The sequence below is a fragment of the Penaeus monodon genome, unplaced genomic scaffold (assembly GCF_015228065.2).
Source record: "Penaeus monodon isolate SGIC_2016 unplaced genomic scaffold, NSTDA_Pmon_1 PmonScaffold_12332, whole genome shotgun sequence".
Classification (NCBI taxonomy): Eukaryota; Metazoa; Arthropoda; class Malacostraca; order Decapoda; family Penaeidae; genus Penaeus; species Penaeus monodon.
Window position 1 is genome coordinate 2,475 of NW_023641193.1, and position 8,238 is coordinate 10,712.

At 43.3% G+C, this 8,238-nt stretch overlaps 3 non-coding genes and 1 pseudogene across 3 annotated transcripts; 2 read left to right on the top strand and 2 right to left on the bottom strand.

Moving 5' to 3' along the window:
• LOC119569066 lies at positions 1-192 on the bottom strand. The gene has a single exon (XR_005228209.1). It is a non-coding gene; the product is annotated as a small nucleolar RNA U3 (small nucleolar RNA).
• A 621-nt stretch (positions 193-813) lies between these two features.
• Positions 814-921, top strand: LOC119569068 (annotated as a pseudogene).
• A 5,720-nt stretch (positions 922-6,641) lies between these two features.
• On the bottom strand, positions 6,642-6,846 carry LOC119569065. The gene has a single exon (XR_005228208.1). It is a non-coding gene; the product is annotated as a small nucleolar RNA U3 (small nucleolar RNA).
• Positions 6,847-7,402: 556 nt separating this feature from the next.
• LOC119569067 lies at positions 7,403-7,520 on the top strand. Its single transcript, XR_005228210.1, has one exon. It is a non-coding gene; the product is annotated as a U5 spliceosomal RNA (small nuclear RNA).
• Positions 7,521-8,238: the final 718 nt, after the last annotated feature.

Sequence of the window (8,238 nt, forward strand, 5' to 3'; positions counted from 1 at the left end):
ACCATCAGCTTGTGTGATCCTCCCCTCACACGGGAAACCGAGTCAGAACGTCATCAAATCCTCAAACACAACGTTGAGACCCCTTCCCCCCTCAGAGGGTTACACTAAAGTCTCATCGGGTTTTAACTATTCCGAGAATTCGGCGAGAAACCCCGGAATCGCCTATAAAGTGATCCCATAAAGATGATATGCTTTCAAATTACATTCATTTACACATAATTTTACTGAGGTCTTTTTTCTAATTCAAAGGTTTTTTCGTTTTGTATGTTGATGTATATATGATTAATAGTGAGTAGTTTGCCCATTTAAAAAAAATTTCATAAACTACACCTATTTTATCAAAAAGGTATACGTAATATAGTGGGGGAAATTAAACTACACTATACATATTTAAAACAAGACATGCTATCAAATAACGTGACCAGGGATAAAAAACTATATGAATACTGAAGGGGTTATTATTTGTTATTCCCTGTTCTCCAATGAAATCATTTTCACTTTTTAGGATAAAGATAACTAAAACAGAATAAAAGGGGGTGATCTTTTAAAACCCTTATTTCGATGATTGATATTTAGGGAAAAAATTCCCCCGTCAAAGCGTCTTTCAATTTTTTTGTTTAAATTCAGTTTGTTCAACTACCGGTTATATATTTGGGTTTAAAGTAAAATCATAACACATTTTCTTTATGCGTTTTCTAAACCTTATTAAGTAAAATAAAAGCGCTTATTTCAAGATAGTCTTTCTTCCTTATACACATCGCTTAAAGAATCCTCATCTACCTTTGTTGGTCAATTCGGGTTTCCATTATTTGTAACTCTGGTTCCCTTCAAAACGCATAAACTTTGCCTTTTTCTAAAAATTTCCGTGGGGGGGAAAACTCAAGAGTTTACTCAATTTTTCTAAGCCCACTTCGGTGGGTTCAAACTCAACTTGAAAATAAAATAAAGATTAAAAAAAAAATTTTTTTATATAAGGGAAGTCTTTATATAATTCAATTTTTTTTTGGTTTTCAATTATTTTTTTGGGTTAATAGGATTTAACCCTTCCATCCTCGGCTAAAACATGAATTGTTTTTCCATTTATATAAGTTATACATCATTTCCCATCAAAAACGCCAACATTTGGTGTTCGACGCTAAATCACTTAAAGTTACTATATTTTTACACAATTCTCATCTAAGCTTACACTTCATCCTAATTTTCATTTACTTGGTGGTGAAAAGGATTATCTTTATATAGAAATAAAATAAAGTGTAACATTAGCTATGGCTTCAAATTGATTATGTGTGCGAGTGTGTGAGCGCGCGCGCGCGTGCGTGTGTATGTGTGCCTGTGCGTGCGCGCGTGCGTGTGTATGTGTGCCTGTGCCTGTGCGTGTGCGTGTGTATGTGTACATACAATAACACGCTAGTGGTCTACCTACTATATTTACATTTCTGATCTACTCTGAGATAACTCCCACCATATATTATGTGTGTGAACATACACATTTCATTAATCAAATATATGATAATGATAGCATAATCCACCGCGAGAAAACCGTTCATCCGTAACGTTAAAAGCATAGGAAACGAATGACAACCAAAGTGTACTACACATATGTCCACCTTACTATATAGCGGGAACTGCGTATGGGAAATCGTAATTTGTAATTAAAAATAACTGTTATTTTTGTGTTCAGAATATTTTTGATGAAATAAAATCCCTTAAGTGAAGAAAAACATGCACAATTAGATTAATATGCCAAATGTTGCTACTGAAGCTAGTCTCATAAAAGTAAACAACATTTAACTCAATGTCGCCAGGAAAATACTGTGACCTATTTTATTATTGTTATTGTTATTGTTATTGTTAGTTATTATTATTATTGCTACGCCAGTGGGTCTTTCGGAGACTGTGCGAAACATGTGTTAACATGAAAGGAACCTGGGCAAACATGACGCAGCTGGCTGTGAGCGGAGGAACAAGCCAAGAGACGGAGTTGGGTGCTCCTCCTGTGAAGACCTCGTGTGTGCCCTTGTGACCTGATATAACTTTGTGTTGCCCTGTTATAAGCAGTATCGTGCAGTGTGACATGCTGGTTTCCCCTGTATTGTGCCTATAGAAAAGTGTACGGGTAAATAACTTGTGTAAATAAAGGAAAGACTGTCATTTTGTGTTTACTTCGTGCCCTGCCTCGCCACTTGGCGTTTCCTCTCCTGGTGTTCTGGGACGCTGTGGTGTTCGGTGCCTCTTGGAGCTGTTCAGTGTTCACGACCCTGTATATAACACGCCGTCTGCCTAGCCTGCTTTGTGTTGGTGGCAGAGAGACGAGGCGACCGGCGTAACAAATGGTGTCAGGAGTGGGATTTGTGATATTTGATCAGTGACGCGCCGATTTATCATGTCGTCCAAAGATGGCGGCAGCCATGAGCGAGAGGAGGCTATGACTGAGGCAGGCACGAGTGAGGTGAAGCCGAGCCAGATGGACCTGATCACTGCCATGCTGGCCGGTATGAGGGAGGAAATGGCACAAAGGGCAGAAGAGCAGGCACAGAGGGCACGCGAGCAGGCGCACCATCTCGTCGAGATGCAGGCAAGGAAGGCAGAGGAACAGTTCTGCCCAACTTGTTGAGGTGCTACAGAGCAATCTTGCATCTGTGAAGATGGAAACTCAGCAGTACACCGACAAGGCCTGCAACAGCGTGAAGAGTGAACTGATGGAGGAGGTGCAGACTCTGAAGGGCGAGGTTCAGGGCCTGAGGGAGGAAGTGAAGGAGGAAAGGCGGCGTCACGAGGTAGTAACGCTGCAAGCAGAGAAGGCAGACGAGGTTCTGGCAACAGATGCCAGAGTGTCAGGTTTACTGGGGTCTGCCTGGGGTCCGTGGCAGGAAACCCCCAGGCCTCGCAGCGTCGTGTCGGAGCCAGTGGTCGCTGCAGAAGGCTGGGGACCCATCGGAACCGCTCCCTTGGATATAGGTGGCGGCAAACTCGGACCCGGTCAACCCGCCTCGTTGCCTCCCTCACCCCCTTCCTCCCCCCCGGGCGTGTTAGTTCACGGCACGCGTTCTCCACCCCGCAGCCCCTCGGCCTCCAGACATTCTGTGAAGCGTAAGCTAGTTGAGTACGACGGGAAGGTGGCCTGGGAGGCATATGTCGCCCAATTTGAAATACTGGCATCTGCCCAGGGCTGGAGCCAGGAAGAGAAGGCCCTACAGCTGGTAACAGCGCTAAGGGGCCCCGCGGTGGAAGTGTTGGGGCATCTGCCAGCATCCCAACATGCCTCTTACACCAGCGTGGCGGAGGCTTTGAAACGCCGTTTCGGGCACCACCACCAGGCCGAGGTATATCGGGCCCACTTGAAGAAGCGGACTCGTGAGCATGGCGAGACACTGTCCCAGCTGGCGCAGGATGTGGAGGCGCTGGTAAGGAGGTCGTACCCTGCGGCTGCGGAAGATATGATCGTGGTCCTGGCCCGCGATTTCTTTGTTGACGCTTTGCAGGACCAGCAGCTGCAAATCTACATTGAGGAGGCACACCCTGAGGACCTGCAGGTGGCGCTGGCAAGGGCCTTGGAGTTCGAGGCCTTCCTGAAGGCAACCAGTGGCCTAGGGCCAGCTGCTCAGCCCCGCCGTGACCTCCGGGGCCGGAAGGCTAAAGTGGAGAAGGTAGCATTGAGGAAGGTGAGCCCTAGCACTTTCCAAGGCTTGTGTTGGGGCTGCAGTGAGGAAGGGCACAGACGTAGTCAGTGTCAGAGGGAGCGGAGAACACGTCCTCTCAACTGGACGGATTCTGATGCCTTCCAGCAGTGCTGCAAGGACTGTGGTAGGTATGGTCACCATCCGAGTGCATGTCCTAAGGCTAAGGAAGTGGTACAGGCGGAAAACTCGGACAGGCTGGAGAAGGGGGCCGAAACCCAGCCGTCCTCGGTTTCCGGGCCCCGACTTGGGTAAGCTGCCGTCGAACCAGCACGATGCAGGTGGAGGGCTCAATAGATGGGAAGCCATGCCGCCTGACAGTGGACACTGGGGCTGAGAAGACCCTAGTGCGGCCTGATATGTTGGCCACTATGCGACTTCCAGACGCAACCACAGAGACTGTGTGCTGTCACGGGGCATTGTGTGCAGCTCAAGGGGCCAGTGGAGGCTCGTATTGGCGTGGGCAGCACGGTGCAGCGGCTGGCGGTGTATGTGGCCGATCTGGACGAGCACTGCTTGCTGGGCCTTGACTACCTGACGCAGAGTAAGGCGTGTGTCGACCTTGGATGGAAGCTGGTGAGAGTGCACGGTGAAGATGTGCCCTTGCTTCCAGAGGTTGGCTGTGCAGAGGTAGTTATGGCTGAGCGACTGCACCTTGCCCCCAGGACAGAGTCTATAATCCGGTGTCGACTGTCAAGAGTGATGCGTGGAGTAGAGGGCCTCGTGGAGCCCATCCAAAACCTGCAGCTGGCTGATGGCGTAGCGGTTGGGTGGAGCCTTGTTGGACCAGGGGAGGGGTTAGTTACAGTTTTAGTAGCTAACTTCTCTGATAAGGACCTGAAGGTGCCAGCTGGTGCAAAGCTGGGCACTTGTGAGGAAGTGGAGCGTCCAGAAGAGTCGTCGGTGAGCGAGGAGTTGGTTGGTGTGGGGCCGTTGCCTGACTTCCTCGAGGACTTGGCGCACGGCTGTGGCGTTACCATGGGCCAGGAAGCTACTCCTGGGGCCATGGTGAAAAAGAAGATGACGTTAGCCCCAGTAGCGGCGATGAGGACGTGGCAGACGCTGACCGAGATGGGGACGAGCATTTGGACGGTGAGGGCGATGCAGCAGACGTCAATGGTGACCATGAGCCAGGTCTTGGGGCAGAAGATATCCCTCTGGGTGCCACTGCCAATCTACCGCCGCCCACTCCTCCTCCAGAGCGACTCAAGAGAGAGCGAAGAAAGCCGCGCTGGATGAAAGATTTTTGTGTTTCTGAGAACTGATTTTATTTAAATTTTCTGTAGTTTGTTTCAGGTTTAGGTATGTCAGAGCAGACGGGTCGTCTGCTTGATAGGGGGGGATAGTGCTACGCCTGTGGGTCTTTCGGAGACTGTGCGAAACATGTGTTAACATGAAAGGAACCTGGGCAAACATGACGCAGCTGGCTGTGAGCGGAGGAACAAGCCAAGAGACGGAGTTGGGTGCTCCTCCTGTGAAGACCTCGTGTGTGCCCTTGTGACCTGATATAACTTTGTGTTGCCCTGTTATAAGCAGTATCGTGCAGTGTGACATGCTGGTTTCCCCCTGTATTGTGCCTATAGAAAAGTGTACGGGTAAATAACTTGTGTAAATAAAGGAAAGACTGTCATTTTGTGTTTACTTCGTGCCCTGCCTCGCCACTTGGCGTTTCCTCTCCTGGTGTTCTGGGACGCTGTGGTGTTCGGTGCCTCTTGGAGCTGTTCAGTGTTCACGACCCTGTGGATAGCACGCCGTCTGCCTAGCCTGCCTTGTGTTGGTGGCAGAGAGACGAGGCGGTCGGCGTAACATTATTATTATTATTATTATTGCTCTGTAAGTGTTTAGCCACAAAGGAGTCTATTAGTAGACCTTGCGGCCTTACCTGATTTCACCTTTGCTTGAATTTGCGGGAAAAGGGTTTTCTTTACTAATGCTATGAATATCGATGGTGTTAGTTTTAGTATAGACATTATTATTATGTTACTGATCTTGGTACGAACAATATAAAATATTTTCGAAAAACAGGGAAAAGGGTAAACAGACGAGATAGGTAGTACTTGCAATTGCCTCATTAGTGACTTGTAACAAGTGTAGCCTTCTATGTGTAAAAAAAATAATAATAATAATATAAAAATATAAATAATAAAGTAAACTCACAGTGAGCATGGCATGTATCTCCATGCCATGCCCATCGGTTTTGGGTTAAGTAAATGTAACATTACATTTTTCCAAAACATATTACTGATACTTACACCCATATAAGTCAAATTCTTTCACTACCCAATTCTTTCGTATTGTATATATAGTGGGATATTTTCTGTTTTGTACACCTCCAATGGTTCGAATATTCAGTAGCTAATATCGGAATACAAATCAATACATTTATGCAATGTTGCATAATAATTTACCAGCATAAATAAGAATCGTCAGGCAAGTTTTCTTCTTTGGGGCAAGTTTAAATGAAAGCACTGGGATATATCAAACTGAAAATATTTAAGAGATGCTATACCATTCATTAATTTTGACTTATACAGGTGGGTTTTCCGAGGAATTACTTCCGCATAACGAAATGCAATAAGGGGGATAGCGCGAACGTGGTTGTGGTTGCCATATATTTACAGGAAGTAACAGAGGGGGTACAGAATTTACAGGTATCTACAAATTGCAGTAGTAATATAATATTCACAATAATAAAAGACGTGGCATGCATAATAATATCAACTGTAGATAAAGAAGTAATGGTATCAGTATGTAATAGTTCTGCTAGTAGCAAGTATCAGTGTCTATATTTATATTTACGAACAAATAGTTGTTTATTAATGAAATTTTCATGTAAACATTTAATACCAAATATTAGTGAAAATTGTTTACTTACATTTTCTGTTCAAGTTTTCTTCTATAAGTGGCAAGCTCTCAGTTTTGTAATTATGTTCTTTTTTTTCCTTGTTAGGAGTTTACTATACTTCCAGACTTGTGGATTGATATCCTCCTCTGAGCATCGGTAAACCGAGTCAGAACGGTCATCAAATCTCTCAAGCACAACACTTGACAGCCGCTTCCCGCTCAGAGGATTACACTAACAGTCCTCATCGTGGCTGAATATATTCCGAGAATCTCGGCGAGAAACCGGCAATCGCACTATAGTAGTGGTCCTATAAAGTATGATCATGGTTTCGAGTTCGATGTTCATTCACAGACTACTTTTTACTAACAACTTCGTTCTACTACACCGGATTTTCACGCGATATGTTGGTACATGTATGATGCAATATGTGGGCATAGTTTGACCATTTCAAAAACTAATAAGCCATAGAGGTGCAACTAAACTAAACCATATCTACTAGGAAAGCATATTTCTTCAGTGATATTTCCAACGAAATTTTAGGTGCATATATATATATTAACTACTCCTAGATGATTTTGTTTTTGAATCCAAAGATTCATGAATCTTTAAAAAAATCGATGTTGATTGTTTATGATAGTAACGGTATTCATATGCGACGTTTCAATTTCAAGTGTTATATCTAATTAAGTTAAATCTGCCTGACAATTATACTTTGGGTTTAAATTTGAACATCATGATTACACATTTGCTTTTAAGTGTGCTAATCCTTGTAAGATAAATATCTATTTACTTCACGATAAACCTTTGTTTTTTGCCTTATATTTATCGTTCTAGTATTCCCCAGCCTACCTTTGTTGGTTACTGGGTGACCATTTATACCTAACTCTGGTTTCCCTTCAAAACGCATAAATCTTTCGCCTTTTACTAAAGGTTTCCGTGGAGGGGAACAACTTAGTGTCTTATTCAATTTTATTCTATAGCCCACTTCGGTGGGTTCATTAAAATGATATGTTAAGACTATATACATTTGATCTAATGTATATAGTTCAAGGGGATTCAGTTTTCTAATAAACCTGTTAGAATGCCCATTCCATTTCAAGCTAGACCCTAAGAATTCATACACTTTCATTCTCATCTAAAACCCACATCTTGAAGTTTTAGGAAGTGTTAACATTATATTTCTGAAGGGAAAATAACATATTCTTGAACAAATAGTTACGCCTCAAATTGATACGCAAAATTAAGCAACTACTGATCAACAACATTTACATAAAAGGAAAAAAATCAAATGTTTTCTTATATATTAGTGGTAGTTATATGAAAAAAAAACTAATAATAATAATAATAATAATAATAATAATAAAATAGTTGTCAATGTCTTCGATATTGTATTTTTTCTGCAACTGGTCATCTCCAATCGTTCAGTAACTGGATAGCTAATATAGGATTACAAGATCTGTATGTCCGGTATGTAAAAGAATAATTTACGAGAATAAATAATAGCCACTCGACAGTTTTCTTCTATTGAGTTGGTTTATCATATATGTAATGGATATATCAAACCATAAGCATTAAGAGATGCTACGCCATTTAAGAATCTTTCTCTCGCCAACACTTAAGAGAGCTAGTTCTAATGTAATACTTTTTGTATAACGATATGTAAAAAGGGGATAGCGGTATTTGTATAACGATATAAAATAACATTTTGGGGTTTAA